Source organism: Corvus hawaiiensis, chromosome 17, assembly GCF_020740725.1.
Source record: "Corvus hawaiiensis isolate bCorHaw1 chromosome 17, bCorHaw1.pri.cur, whole genome shotgun sequence".
NCBI classification, from domain to species: Eukaryota; Metazoa; Chordata; class Aves; order Passeriformes; family Corvidae; genus Corvus; species Corvus hawaiiensis.
Genome location: NC_063229.1, coordinates 6,231,745 through 6,247,944, shown reverse-complemented (window position 1 = coordinate 6,247,944; position 16,200 = coordinate 6,231,745). Strand labels below are relative to the sequence as shown.

At 42.7% G+C, this 16,200-nt stretch overlaps 1 long non-coding RNA gene across 2 annotated transcripts; it reads right to left on the bottom strand.

The window, feature by feature from the left end:
* Nucleotides 1–152: 152 nt before the first annotated feature.
* On the bottom strand, nucleotides 153–15,836 carry LOC125334806. Of its 2 annotated transcripts, XR_007207249.1 has the most exons (9): nucleotides 15,505–15,836; nucleotides 15,259–15,420; nucleotides 12,368–12,586; nucleotides 10,334–10,408; nucleotides 8,736–8,820; nucleotides 6,479–6,678; nucleotides 2,271–2,495; nucleotides 376–544; nucleotides 153–251 (listed from the first exon to the last, which is right to left on the bottom strand). It is a non-coding gene; the product is annotated as an uncharacterized LOC125334806 (long non-coding RNA). The 2 variants fall into 2 exon arrangements; XR_007207250.1 differs by lacking the exon at nucleotides 12,368–12,586.
* Between the last annotated feature and the right edge of the window lie 364 nt (nucleotides 15,837–16,200).

Genomic DNA, 16,200 nt, shown 5'->3' with positions numbered 1-16,200 from the left:
GAATGAGCATCAGCTTTATCTTTGTATGATCTCTTACCAAACAAGCATGGTTATGAGCCTTTTCTAGCCCTGAAACCAATTTACTCAGGTAGTTTCATTGGGCAATTAGGTTTTGAAACACACAAACAAACTTCACAGTCTACTTATAGCAGTATTTAGGAGCATCTCACAGGCTGAGCCAAAGCTTTTTTCATCAAGATTTCTATAGAACTGGGTAAACATATCTCCTCAAAAACATATTGCTTCAAAATCTGTAAGATTGGACAAGGAAATGCAGATTTGTGCCTAGCTCAGAATACAGTGAGTTATGTTTTCTACCATCAGCAGCATCAATGCAAGCTATTATCTGGAAGGAAAGTCAACTCTGGCTCTTACCTCCAGCTCAATGCAGGACGTGAAGCATTTGCTGTTCACTGTCCAGAGCTGTAGCTCAGTGCACATCAGGCTGTTGTTGGGGTCCTGCTGTAGTTTCTCCAAAAAGGTAAATGACTTAGGGGTGCTTGCCAAGGAATTCTCTCCCTCCAGGACTCCCATTCCCTTTTCCCTGTGATTTCAAAAGGCAAGTTTGCTGTTACTAACACAGTATTACAATGGCTAATGCATCTGCAATGCACTGAATTGTGAACTGCTTCTCATCACACAAATCCCAAAATCAATCAAGGTTCACTGCCTTATGTCCATAAGTGGCCATCCCATGGTCAGAGAAGGTTATTCCCAACTTTTTTTTCATTTCCTCAGTCATATGAAAACAGGTTTTAATTTTCTTTCCTCTCCACATTTCACTATATTCATATTTCTTAGATAAACTCTTTACATGAACATATTTCAGCCAGCAGGTTGCTTTCAAACTCCCCACATTGATTATTGACTGAAGCACCAGACGTGATCCGTGACAGGTCCTGCACAACTGCTCACCTGAAACATGCAGAGCTGCTCCTGTTCCTGGCTTACAAGAGCAGTAGCTACACTTGAAAGGAGGGTTTCAATAATGCCCAGGCAGCTACTGACTAGAGCAAATTAATTTATCTTCTTTTCCGTGAATTTCCATAAAAAGTAAACTAATGCTGATATGAATGAAGTGAGAAAGGGATGTGACTATAGAAGTTTTTGTGCTTAATCTCATTAATATTTCCCAGTGAAAACATTCACACTATTTTCATGGTGGTACTATCCAGCCTAACAAAAGAGTGCAATGTGAATTTCTGGTTTTTACTCAAATATGCTTTTATTTATATTGCTTCAACATTAAAAAATTAGAGTGCATTATAAAGCATGTATGCATATTTAGGCTTACCCAACTATAAACTATCAATAACTTCTTTATTTTTCAAATACTGCATTCATGAACAGTGATGTATTCAGCTCCATGAAAGACATTGCACTTCACATTTTTAAAAAGTTAATGCACTTCTATAATCAAATTTAGCCCTTTTTAACTGTTCTGTATTTACCTGTGTATTTTTCAGAGCATTAACTACATGCCCATACTTTAAGCAATTGGTTAATGAGCAATGTTGTTAGGAAGGAATTGCAATTTTCCATAAACATGAGAAATTATGAATACCACAATAAGAAATAAAAAGAGACAGACCAACTTTGAGCCCTTTCTTAGTATTTGGTAACACACAGTGTTGTTAACATTTTCTCCAGTATTATTCTTTCTCCCTTTATCTCCATCTCAGAAGGATTTGCAGCTCGGGTCACTGTAATATATCGCACTCTAACACGTTGTGCCTGAAATTTCCAGTAAGGCACACAGCTCCTCTTGGCTTTCCACAGGCATCAACTACTAAGTCTTTCAGGCCTGTCTTTAAATCTCAGCCTTTAATACTGCAGGATATCACAGCACAGATATAGATTTACTACTGTAGGTCCCTTTAACCAACCGAAAATAAAGCATGACAATATGGCATTGCCACTTTGGGGGATAGGCTGCTACAAAGGAGATCTATGAGCCCTTGAAACTGATTGTTTGAAGAACAGTGGGACATACACAGAGGGAGAAAAAATAAGAGGGGAAGAGAAAGAGGGACTGATTTGTAGATGTAGACAGATCCCTCTTCAGATATCATTCAGGGGATATCTGGTTTTACTGGTCAGATATAGTTTGTCTAATCTGACTTCAAAATCATTGTTCACCCCTTAAAATACCTTGGTTGTATGAGACAAGATATGAGTCTTTAAGAGGCTGGCAGGGTGAAGAGAGGAAGAGAAGGAGGGAGACAGAAAGTCAACAGATCAATAAAAGCACTTTAGGATAATGGCTCTACCTTGAGCAGACCAGGTCTGGATTCCAGGCCAGCCCCAGCACTGCCAGGAAATGTGGGTTTGCTTGGGTGAAATGTTGAATTCACAGCATTGTGGCAGAAGGTGAGGTTCTGGTTCTGCCCCATCCTGTTCCAGGGGTGCGTTCCCCTTCCTGCTCACCCTTGATCTCATGTGGTGTCCTGAGCGTGGTCAGCAAGAGCAGAATCAGGGAGCCTGTGGGTTTGCAGCTTTTTGGAAAGAAAGACAGTGAATGAAAGCATTAGGACAGAGTGCAGTGAAAAGGTGGGGCACAGAGGTGTAGGAACGTTGTTTCCCCTTTCCCACCTCTTGGGTTTTTTCTTGTGAGCAGTTACACGGAGACAACAAACAGCCTGAGCTGCATCAGAGATGATGTTCCAGGAGTCAGCTCCAATATACTGCATCTGGGTACCACCTCCAAGAGACTTCCCAACTCAATGGAATTTTATTACAGTAAGGGCCCCATCTACTGCCAAAAATTTGCAGTGAATCAAACCACATATTAAAATATCTTTTCCTTCATTGAAAGACTTTGATTAAATAACTCCCAACCATTCCACTGCACTTTCCATCTCTCACTGTCATCCCCACAAATGAAAGATCATCCATGAGCAGCAGCCAGCTTCACCACATCCGAGCGCACTCATGATGCAAAAGGCAGAAAAGGCTGCCCATGGACCAGGAAAAACAAAAAGTCCTGCAAATCTTATCTTCTTACTGTACAACCTGAACTTAAAAACCTTCCATACAGCACAAAGATTTGGCTTGCTCAGGAGTTTGTAACAACACATGTGAAACCTGTAATCTTATGACTGTGGCACAGAATAAAGTGTTGGAAGCAGAAGAACTGAGACCTGAGTAGAAGACAAAATACTTAATTCAAATGGAACAGAATATTTATACTAACAGAGGTGGTGAAGTGTGGGGGGGCAGGTCATGCTCAAGGTTTAATTTACACAGTTTAAGCTACTCTTGGGCTGGTGGAGTATTTTAGGAGCTATCAATATTTTTCAGGGGAACTTTTTCCCCCATTACCACAATAAAAATAGTCACACAAGTGGACAGCCCTATAGGCTGATACCTAAAATTTCTGCTAGGTGCCAGCACTTTTGTAGGAAGGACCTTAATTCACTGCAAGGTGCAAGAGCCTGGCAGGAAGCGTGTGGTGAATTCCTGCAGCAGAATTGCCCATGCAGCCGCCCCCACACTGCCCTCCCTAAAAGAAAGCAGCAGCTCTGTTTCTCAAGACCATGTAAGGGGAGCACAACAAAATGAAGAGAAACTGTAATAAGACAAACATCAAAGATTGTTTCTCTTTAATTACCCTTTCTCAGTATCTTTGCTCATCAGCTGGAACTCCCTGTTGCTTTTTTAAAGTAAACAAAACAGTGAGGGTTTTAATACTGACCCACCTCACTTCTTTGGTCTGACTAATTGCTAAAACTGGCCATAAATTGTCCATTTTGTGTCACTCTGAATAGCCTCATTTATTCTGGACAGCACACATCTGTTTTTGTGTGCACACATGCACACGTGCACACTTACACAAACACACCCCTCTGTCCCGCGGCAGGGCTGCCCGGGGCTGGGGACGGCCAGTGTACAATTTCAGCCCCATATTGAGTTTTGGCTGGTGTTGAGGTCCCTGAGGCTGAAGAGAAATAAAGCTCTCAGAAGGGAAATGGCATGTAAACATGGCTCTTACGTTCCTCTGCATGGAAAACGTTCCCTTCAGACAAGGCTGGCGAAGGAATCCCATGAGGAAGGTTGGGAGCAAGCTGCTTGCAACAAGGTGGAGGGAAATTGTACAGAATGCATCTGCGCTTTCTCCTCTCAGAGCAAACAGAGCCAGATTCCCACCAGCCTGGACAGCAAGCAAGAGGAGAGCACTGCCAGCCCGGGGAATGAAAGGTTCTGAGCCAGGCAGTGGCTGTTCAGACCCTTGGTTCATGTTTCTGACATGAAAAAATCTCACTTTGTACATATGTCAACATACCATAAGACTTAATGAAGAAAAGTTCTAACTAGCCAATCTAGCTTCTTTTTTTCCCCCTCTCATAAAACTGAGTAACATGTAAGTAATACTTTCATCATGGTTACTCCAACGGCTTTAGATGTCAATAAATAGGCTATTTCATTTTAATCAGTCCTTTCTCTCATATGCACAGGTCCCAACTTGTAGCTCACTTAACACCTAAGGTATTTTTTTTAAATCAAACTCCATTATTTTTCATCAACACATTGATGACAGACATGGAGGAGGGGGAGGAATTCCTCTCTGTGTGTAACACACACATTTCTGATGAACAGCAAAGTGATGGCCTTGGCTGCTGGGCTCAGTGTAATCCTGAGAAGCCTAAGCCCTTTCCTGGGGCAGTGGTGTCTGCCCAGGGCAATTCGGAGCCTTTTCCCCACCTCCACCTTCTCCTCTTCTTCAGTGCTCCTGCAGGAGGCAGAGCAAATGGCTCAGAAAACAAGAAGGGATCTACATGCAAGTGCAAAAAATTCATTGGGAAAGTGTTCAGACATCTTCACACAACCATCCATTAACACAAAAAGGAGAATTTCTCAAGAATTCTGACAGCACAAAACATTTGAGAGGTTTTACGGGGTTTTGTCTTTAGTTTTCAAGAGGATTTTTTTTCTTTATTCCTAGTGGGAAAGCTTGTGCCTTTAATTCTATAACTATAAACTAAATAATATATCAGGGGTTTTTTTTTTTCTGTCAGGCATGGCAATGGTGTTGAATGTATGCAAAGTTTCCACTAAAGGTTTTTGTAACTTAATTTTCCTCCAGAGATTAGAGGAAGCCAGATATTCTGTTTCTTGCTGGAACTTGGCTGGTAGCCACGCTGCGCTCCCTTTCCTTGTCATCCATCCCCAGCCCCCGGCACTGTTAATCAGATGGCTGTATCTTCCCTATATTTCTCCTGTCAAGCTATTAAGGGGATACGGAAGACAGAAAGAGGAGAATCAGCTGAGATATAAACCAGTCCGGGTCCCAGAGTGCCTCTCCCCCTTCTCAAGGTTGAGCTTGCTGTGTTACTGCACACCCTCCTGTCAGAGTGAAGGAGAAGCGTGCTTTCCTGCCCCCGGAGAAAATGGCTGAAGTTTGTTTCCCAAATGAAGAGGGACTGCAGAAATTCCTCTGCACAGAGCCATCATAGCCCTGTAAAAACACAAAACTGTGGCACAGAGAGGGAACAAAATGACAGAGGCTAGAGGCTGAGGATGTTCCCCTTTGGCCATGCCATGCCCCTGCCCGCTTGGGGGAAGAGCAGCCTTGACTGAGGCTTTATGGATGTGATAGCAGAGAGTTATCACAGCTCCCTGGGTTTTGGCAGCTTCCTCAGCTAGGGAATTCCTGGCACGTGCTCAGCGGTGAGTGGAGGTGGTTGGCTGGAGAAAAAGCTTTGTAAGGTTTGCAAAGAACCCCCAGATCCAAGTCAGATTTAGGGCTGAAAACGCTGATTTTATCGCGTTGCTCCTCCCTCCTCTGCCTTTGAAGCAGAGCAGAAATGCTCAGTCCAGCACACCCCATCTCTGTGGAGAGCTTTGCCTCCCACTGAAATGATCCATGGGGACCCCCTATCTTCCCTGGTAGACAAAATGAACTCCCCACTCTGGATATCTTAGGACTTTGAAAATAGTTGGATCCCAGCATTTTTGGCTGAGTCTACCTCCCATCCTTGTGCATATCAATAATGAGAAAAAACCCCTAACATGGCTCCCACACATCAGGAACAACAACTGTTGCATGATTTTGGCCTAGGCTCTTTCTTTGTAACCAACCAGGTAAAAAATAGTCAGGAATACCATGAAAATACTCTATTTTTCTAGTAATTTGAGAGGATGTGACTGCATCAGAGACCAGGCCTTGTACTCCAGCAACACATTGCACAGAGATTGATTTTATTTCAGGCAAGTCCACTTTGCTGTCCAGTTCTCTGATTTTAAGAATTACTTAGGTTTTTAAGAGACACTCAGTGAGGCGGAGGCTCACCTGAACTGTTTTGGAAAATGCAATTTAGATGTAAAATAAGATTTACTTGGCTAATCCCTAAGTTCCTTTGAAAACAGAATGTTCATGTCTAGATAAACATCTCTGGATAAGCATGATGGCACAATGGGTCACTGGACATACTTTTTTCTAAATCTATGTTTAACAAAGAGGAAAATCACATTGACTTACCAATTGCCAAGTTTCTTATTCAGGCAAAACATTTACTCATTTCACAAAGACTCTCAGATTAAGAAATGAGATGACAACTTCTGAGTGCACGTGTTTACTCTAGCCATCCTCTTGCTGGCTATGTTTGAGCTCATTTCTTGGTTTTGGACATACTAAGAAAATCAGTCCCTTCTCTTTGGATTTTTTGTTTTGTTTTGTATCTAGAAAGTGAAAACACAGACACTTCTAGAAGCAACAGGGCTAGAGAATATTTAACAGATATGCAGCTTGTGTTTCTAGATAAATGTCTGCAAGAAGTCCACACAAAAGGAGATGAGAAGGAGCACAGGGTGTGTGTGCCTGAAACAGCAGCACACCTCCACACCAGACATGTGAGGAGGAAAGGTGGCACTGAGTTCTTTTCACATGCTTCTACATTCCAGAGCAGCTCAGCTTTCCTGTTCAAACTCACCTGCTTGAACATCCTCCCCAGCCAGGCTGCCCTTGCTGCAACCTTTTGTCTTTCACTCGCCTTTCCTTCCTTTATCTCTGTTCTATAACCATTATCTCCATCAGCGTAACTCCTTAAGTTACACCTAGACATCATTTGGCCAATGAATGCATTTCACACAACATTAGTTATATTGTACTGTGGATAATTTTTGTGATATTGCTGTGCCTCTCCTTGGTACGTTGTTACAGTTTAATTTGTACATATTCTGCTGCTGATGTAGCGTCAACTCAGCTGTAACCAGAGAGAGCATGATGGGTTTGTATTATTGCAACAAATTTTCCCTTAAAAAAAAAAAAAAAAGAAAAGAAGAGAAAGAGGGAAAGAGAAAGAGAGATAGAGAAAAAAAAAAAGGAAAAGGGAAGGAAAAAAGGAAGGCTTTTTCTTAAGAGTATGTCTGTCTGTTTTCTAGGATTAGTAAACTGTACACAGGCTGCCCTGCAGGATCAGTGGAGAGCCAGATGCCAACTCTGCCCAGCAAAAAAAGGATTTAGATTCAGGGTTACATCTCAGCCCCATTACATAAATAAGTATCTGCTGCAAATTTGTGTTTTGAACCAATTTTCCACAAAGTTCAGGGTAAGGGCTTCATATCTGCAGGAATTCTTCAGACCCTGTCCAGCTACTCATCTTTCCCAGATGAGCTAATACCAGCTATCTGCTTCCCTTACAAATAGTGATGCCCATTCTGTGGTTGGAGTTTAATGTTACAGATCAATTTTCAGCTCCCGGCATCAGTTTTACATTTAGACATGCAGGGCAGCTCTGCTGAAGCCTCTCAACTGTTCTGGGTATTCAACAGCCCATATCAGTAAAGCTCTGACCACACTGTTTTCAGTGTATCTGCTCAGTGAGAGTGTTTCCCATATGGAAATGTTTTGTCAAAATAAGGGATTGCTTGGAAAGACACTGGGCTAACCCTGCTGAATATCTGCTTTTCTTTTTCTTAGTTCTCCAGTGTGGAACGTCACTGCTGGTATTTTGGACAGTGACCATAAGGTCATAAGACTGAGAGACTGAGACTCCCTCAGCTCTTTGTTTACCTCTGGAAGACAAAACAATTGATAATTTCACCTAATAAACAAGAGTTTTGTTTAATTCTTTAAAAATGCTGATTTATTTTTGAAGCAGCTAAGTGCATCCCACATGCTTGAGGGTTGCCTGACAGAATATGTTCTCTTGAGCAATGCCATCTCACTCTTATTACAGCAAATCATAGTGTAAGCCTTTTTTCACACAACTAGAGCACATCCCAGGGACACCTGCATATACAGGTGGCTTCTCCAGGCAATTCTGACATCTGGGAGGCCAAGCCAGGGACCCTCCTGCTGCCTACAGAGTCTTGTGTAGGTCCCCTGCTTTATTTCAAGTGGAGCCCAAGAAATGAGGTAAGACAGTAGAAGAGTGAAGGTATTGCCCTCAATGTCTGTGACATTCTCCCACACAAGAACAAACCCATGCCAAAATGAGGGTGTTAAAATGCCCATAAGCACTTGGCCCACATAGAAGTCCTTATCATGCTTTTCCCCTGTGAATCAATCCTTTCAATTAAGGTAGCTGGGGGATATGATGTTTTTATTTGCAATTACAGCTTTAAATTAGGATCAATAGAAGCAGCTACAGCCCTACCATGCCAACAGTCTTGAATGGTTCATAGGTTTTCAGAGAAAACATTTCTAAAATAAACTCACCCATTTTCTATTAAAAATATAATAAAAAGTGATAGGAAAAAGACTTAGTACAAGAGAAAGACTTGAGGAATCTTACTTGGTTTTTGTTTAGTTTTCAGACATCAAGCCAGCAAGACCTTCTTCCCTAGGGTTCTTTCCCTGTGGACTTTCCATGGTCACGTCTGGAATAATGCAGGTGAGCACCAGACCAGGTCAAAGTTGACTCATTCAGAAGAGAAGAAGAAAATACACATCTATTCAGCTATCATCCCCTATTTCTAATTCCTTTAGTGTAAAATTGTGCTTGATAAGAAGCTTCTGCTATAGAAAACTTTTGCTTGAGATATTTTGATAGACTCTTCCAAGTAAGGACTCTGTATAGCAAAACATGCAATGCTTTCACCTTGCACAAACTGCGATTATAGAAAACAAAAAAGAGTTTACTAAATTGAAATTTTAGCACTTTTCTACAGAATTGCAGCTGGTTACCTTAATTTTAAGAAACCAGTCCAAAAAAGGCATAAGCTTGTATCAAATGAGAGCTTTTCTAAGAATGAGATTGCAACAAAAGAACCTATTTTTCATGAGCTTCAAATTTCACAGTATATTTCATGGTTGTTGTACAAGTTGGAGTAATATCTGCTGTGATTTATAGAGGAGCGGCGCTCTAAGAAGCCTCCCTTCTAATTATAACTGGTTATGAGGTACATCACTCATACCAGCCTGAAATTTAGTTCCATCTTGAACATGAGCTTTTTTTTTCCTGTTTATTGTCACAAACTGGCCACAGAAATGCTGATAAAGACATTACAGAAAATGTTATTAACTTAATCCCTTCCCAGTTGAGGTTCCTTCTTTTAATACAAACTTCTTTCGAGTCTTTGTTTACGCGTTGCAATGTGTCAGGCAGCAAGCATTATGTCTCTTACAGAAAGTTGTGCAATGAAAGCCTTTCCTGTTCCATGGGCTCCATTAGGCAGAACGGCTGACTTTGACAGAATGTGCAAAAGAACCTATAAATCCAGTGATTCCCTCCACTTTTACAGGCAGTCTGTGCAAGGGCTTCACACGTAGAGTAGATGTTTCATTTGAATGCAAAACATGCTAAAATTTGTACTGAAAAGCACTTAGGCTTTAAAAACATGCCATAATTCTAAGAAGAAAAATGCCTGACGTTTTCTTTTGGCTGATTTCAAATTCATATATATTTTAAATGATCTATAGAGCCTAAGCTGTGCATTTTATCCAACAGAATGATAACCATTCCCATTCCCCTCCATCTAATCCACGGATGGTCTTGATTTATTGGCCAGTCGTGCATAGTGCACTGTCCCTCAGTATCAGAAACTTGTACTGTAATTTTAATTTTTGTTGTTGCTGCTGCTGCTATCTGGATGCAGGGCTTGCCATGAAGATAGCATGGGCTTACCCTGCAAACATAATTGATGCTATCGAAGATAATGATTTAGGATATCATCCATCTCCAGCACAGCTTGCCATTATGTGACTTGTTCTTGCAGGTATCTGATTTGTATCATAGACGAGCTGGCTTGATTGCTGTTTTGCCATAGAGTAATAGTTCCCTGGTTTCCACTGACATGCTGAGTCTCCCTTGATCACTCAGGTAATCAGTCAACACATGAGTTAATTATGGGTGAAGGGGTGTCTGAAGCCCAAAGATCAAAAGATACGCACCAGGTCTTCTCCAAGTCATTATTCACCTTCTTAAGCATCAGGCAGCCAGTTCGGATTCCTGCCTCCTGCACTGTCCTTAAATAAAGTGATATAACAGTAGGAAAGCTGAATTAGAGCCTCTGTAAGAGACAGAATGAAACATTTGATTTCTCCAAAAGAAGAGAAAAAGAAATCCATGTGGGCAAGACTGCCTACATGGGGGAAGTCAGGGGTGCTCACGTTTACTTATCATTTAAAAAAAACCCAAACAAATATGTAAGTAATCAATGGTAGGTGTTTAGAGGTGGAAAACACAACGTTTTGCCAAAAGGTCCTCACCAGCTTCCCCAGTGAATTTTCTCAGGTTTTAACTGGCATTTCAAGGAAATTATCTCAGATATTGAATCACATATTTACATCCATGCACAAAGAATAGAATTTATTGGCATAAATTAGGAGCTACTGGACAAAATCATTAGAAGCCCTCCTAAAATGTAAAGGAAAAGCAGTTCTCAAAACTTTCTTTGTCTATTTCAACCACCCTCAAAACTAAAATGCATGCATTAATATTGCCAGAAGCTAATTACAATTACTGTGCTGGATCACCTCTGTGAGGTTCGCTCCTTTGGGCCATGCCCTGCATTGCTGTGGGGAATGGGCAGCGCAGCACCACGATCTCGCTCCTGCTTTAAGACCCCAAGAGCCATATGCAACTTGTTGGACAAGCCTGTTGAGCAGATGAGACCTACAGCAGCAAAGAGCTCGTGGTGTTGTGCTGCAGCCACAGGGTTACTTGTGGGGGTAGAAAGAACAATCTCCCCAGCAGTAATTACTTGAACTCACTTGGGTACCAGCTCAACACCTGCACCACTGAGCTACACCTGTATTTGTCCACCAAGACCGGTTTCGCCACCTCTGTGGTTTTCATGTTGCTCTATTAAAGGGAAGGCAACTGAGCAGTATGCCTCAAAGGTTTATTTCCTAAAAAAAAAATCATTATTCCTCCACCTGAAGTCACCCTGCCTTTATTTGGGAGGCAAAGGGAACTAAATCACTGAGTTGCAAATTTGAAGAGATACTTCGTAAGGTCAAACACTCAAAGGACTTCAGTGCAAGTGTAACTCAGTGCACACCACTCCACATATGCTTTCTTCCATATGCAAATAGATGCTATGGATGCACAGCCCACTTGCACGTATCTGCACATGCCAAAGGGATTTACACATGTTAATACTTGGAAAGCAAAGTGAGAATGTATATAAAATGGCATGCACAAAGTGCATTCATCCATGTGCATATCCCTCTGGAGGCAGCACTACTTGGATGTGTTTCTAAGTGGAAGAACAGTTAAAAATTGATATGTCACCCTCTCTCCAAAACCTAATGATTACAGTCTGTTAATTACACCGCATCTGCTGGAACTTTCAGCAAATAAATTGTGGACCTGATCTATTATTTATAATACCAACAGAAATTGCAAATAATGTTTTAAAGTCTCCCATATGCAGAGTGGTAGCAGAAGCAAACGATGCCACGTTGTCCCTATCCTGTCACTTCCCCATGTAGGTACCATATATTGTGACAAAGCAGCTATAATAACCTTTTCTAAATTTTACTTTCTGCAGATGGAGAGAAAGCAGTGAGAGAATATAAAGACTCACATAAAGGAAAAGAACACTTTAAAAATGTTCAGAATATCATGTACAATTAGAACCAGAGTAGCTCTGCAACACTGCAGGCCACATCTTGCTACTGCTTTGAGCCAAGATTCCCACAGCCTGGGATTCCTCGTTGCCTTTGAATGCCCAACAAGTAGGCCTTTGGCAGGGTCTGCTGGGGAGAGAGTTATCTTAGCACCATCATGCCTTGCATTTAGGCTTTAATTGTGGCATCTCTTTTCCTGGTGTGAAATCCATATGGATTCGCCAAATCCCCCTGCTTTTTCAGGCACTTGAACACTGGTACAAATATAGAGTGGCTGATGTGCTCTGCCTTGCACAGAGCTCTGAACCACAGCCACACTTCCCACCACCTCCTGTTCTCTACGAGCACTACCTGGCGTTAGCACCGCTGTGGTTTCTCCAATAGAATAATTCAGCCTTGAAGCAAATAATTGATTTTTTTTCCTCCCCAACAGCTGGCCCAGGAAACAATGTGAAGTTTGAAAGTCAGGTTGGATCCTCTCTTCCTTGGCTTCCTCAAACCAGTAACAACAACTCCCCAGAGCAAATGGCAATTGTCTGGTGTAAAGTGGAGCAGAATTGCCACCTTCTGCTGTGGAACAGAAACAAGAGCTTTGCACTCATTATTATTGCTATGAGACCTGAGCATTAGTTAGCTGGCCTTGTTATACAACTCTAGCCAGCCCACTTATCCACCAGAAAGCAAATAACCACTCAGGCTGAAGTTTATGAAACTTCTGGGCTTCACAAATGTGTTTCGTGGATTTCTGGCAGTTGTCTGAACGTTCACAAATAATGTGATGCCAGTAATCACAGCAAGTCAAAGCTTGACACTTCTATTCATAAATCAGGAGATGTTTTATTTTTACTGCTTGAACATTTCTGTTCCCAAGCACGATTGGATTTGAACCATCAAGCTGGAGGTGAAAGGACCTTTATTTAATGTATTTGTTTAGGTTTATATGAAATATAAAAAAGTGTCTATGCAGGGCTCTAGTCACCTTTCCCATATATTAAAAAAACCAGGCCAACTCACACAGACAAAAATAAACTTAGTAACTTTCAAAAGGAAAGAAGGCACAAAAAAAGCCTCTTGGGCAGAGACCTCAAATCTTTCTATATAAACCAAACACTTTTGCAGACACTATTTCTCTCATCTCCAGAGCCTGGGACATGAAGAGATGTGTCCCTCAGGTCAGCAGAATTGGGACTCTCCCAGGTCAGGGTGGAAAGAGAGCATTCAGTCCTGCTGCTGCCGAGCAGATCTATCCAGTATTTTCTCCCTTAAACCAAGAGGACTTCAGCCAAAACGCCTCTGTGGCTTGCAGCTGCAGCAGTATCACTAGGGAGACAGAGCAATCCATTAAGCAAAGAGAATCCAAGATCCAAGACTCGATGCCAAGAATCTATTTCAGCCTCCCCTGCAAGCCCACAGACACAGGGCAGGTCCTGCAGCACCACTGGTGAGTGCTGGGGCTGGAAACTCCCACTCATCGCTCCATGGACACGGACAGCATCCACATCCCACCCTGCCCAATGCTCCCCTCCATGCACTGCACCTGCCCCCAGGGCCCCCTGGCACGGGGATTTCTCCACTCATACATTGTGAAGTAGTTTCATTCAACCAATTCCTCCTTCCACGGTCAGAAAATTAAGTAAAGTTGTTACTCAGAGAGTAGAATGCAGAAGAGAAAACCAACCTAAGTACTTTGAAGTCTAAATTAAAACAAATCCATTAGGATTTTCTTCCACAAGGCAGATGGTCCCTGCAGGCCAGGCTGTGTCCTTCTGCAGCTGGCACCAGCCAAGAGCACCATCCACTGTCCCACTGAACATCCTCTTTCCTTTCAGTCTCCTTTTAGAGTGGGGAGAGGTACATGTGGGGAGGCAGGGACAGAGGACGGAGACATATCCTTGTAAAATTGGCTTTTCTCCTCATATGGTCAGAATGCACAAATCTTTTAGTGACAGCTTGGTCTCTTCAGAGACAATCCCAATTCTCCTGGAGAAACATCCCTTCCAAAGTAAACACAGAAGTGACAGAGGATCAGCTCTTTACTCTTTTGAATGCCGCAGAAAGGAAGCACCCAAAAGGTTGCAAGCAGTTGTCACTCTGACACGCTGTAGGTGATATTTTTCAACACATCTATGCAAAACCAAAACACCATGTCCATGCTTTTTCACTTGAAGCTGGCAACTTTCGGAAAGGTTTCTATTCAAAACATTGAGCTAAGGTTCCTCTTGGACAAGAATTGCCAGCAGGGGACAAGTTCAAGGAAGAACAAACCTGTCCCTTCCATCCACCCTGCCTCTCAGCAAGGGCTGCATCCCATCAGCAGGTGCCTGAGGTGTGGGGACGCTGCATGCAGGAAAAAGAACTCCTTCCCTGAGGTTCTGCTCTAGCCAGAGTAGATTTGGATAAGGATCAGGATCCACTGCAATGAGGCATGTAGAGCACAGTCAAACTTCCTCCCCTCCAAGCATCCAAAAAGCAACCTGACCAGATTTTCTCCTGGACAACTCAGCATGTGAACGGGCCAGTTAATCAAAACCACCTCCCAACTGCAATGACATCCTGCTGCCTTCTGACACTTGCCACTTCCATAACACCATTTACAGCTCCATTGTTGTAACAGGAAGCCCTGAGGAGGAACTGGCTCCTACAACATGTTGCCATCACATTTTAGCCAAGGCTGAATGTAGGTGCAAATCTCTCTACAAAATACAGCAGAGATCTATTAAAGGCATAATTTCCCTGGCACCAAAATGTTATTCTTTTAGCAGGTCTGCTTCTTCCCTGGGATTCTGATGAGGTGTGCTCTGCTGTACTACGAAATACACGTTTGGGTGTGATACGCAGAAAGCATCTTTGTTTAACACAGCTTATCTTTTATCATGTCACTTTTCTCTTGGATTTCTTTTCTGTGCACTGGAAACACATTATTGTGACAGTTACACTCCTTTGCTGGGAGGCTTTGCTATGTCACCTGCAGTGTCAGAGGCAGGACCAGATTCTCCCCAAAACACAGGCTGGGCAGTTTGATACAACAGAAAGGAATATAGAACAAATAAAGAACCAGGAAAAGCAATACAACACTCCTGTCCAAGTGGGCTACAGGGGCATTTTCCAGTCTGAAACACAGGTCTGCAAAAAAACAAATAAAAACCCCAAATAACAAAAACAAGGAAAAAAAACCCCAAAAACCCAAAAACTAAACTGCTATTTCCTCTATGATGCTCATTCTTCCCTTTCTCCACACTTACCAGAGTTAGCATGAGAGCTCAAGAAATCCAGGAATACCACCAGCACATCCACTTTGCTAGGAAGAGGCAATGTGGTAACAAAGCACAAACTAACCCCGCCAATCTGGAGTACGTTCCTCTCACAACTGTCACTCTTGTAATTTCTTCCAGATCTTTCAGAAACTGCAAAGAGGAACACATGGTAAATAAAACTGCTTGGCAGAGAAGGATTCGTTTTGCTGCTTCATTGTGACCTTCTGCAAACACCTGGCAGGATGAAGTCCCACGAGATACTTGCTCTGATAGCTCCCCACTGCTGCACTCAGTGTGGTGAACTGGTTCAGCAAAGCTCTACCAAGAGCTGGGTGGGACAGAGAGATTTCTCTCTTTTGGCAGGAGCAAACTGTCAGAGCAGCTCAGACACTTCACACAACCTGCCCCGTGGCTGCCTTCATTGGAACAGGCAATGTTCCCAATCCCCAAGCCTTTATGCATCCTTGTTTCCATCAGCAATGCTCCCTGAGCAGCTCAGCATCTGGGCATGTCCCCACTTGAGCTGGGCTGCACACCCAGCTCAGCCCAGCTCTGCTTGCACTCCACAAAGCAGGCATTCATCTCCCTCAAAGCCTTGCAGGAGCTGCAGGTGAGTGCCAAGCACTCCCAGGTGGGGTGTACTCCTCCCAGAGCCCACTGCTGGGTCTCCTCTCAGGCCAAACCACACCCCAGAAATGCCACTGATGCTTCACTGAACTACTCGGCAGCTCCTGCACTCCTGCAGAAATTCCACTTCGCAACCAGACAGCTTCAAATTAACACTTCCCATATCCTCAAAAGGTGCTGCAATTCTCTGGATGCCTGCTCTTCTCCTCTCCTCCTGTCAAAACCTCACTGCTTCACAGGAAGGGTTCAAATTTCATTGGGTAAATGGGCAGAGAAAACACCATGATTTTCTTTCATCTCATT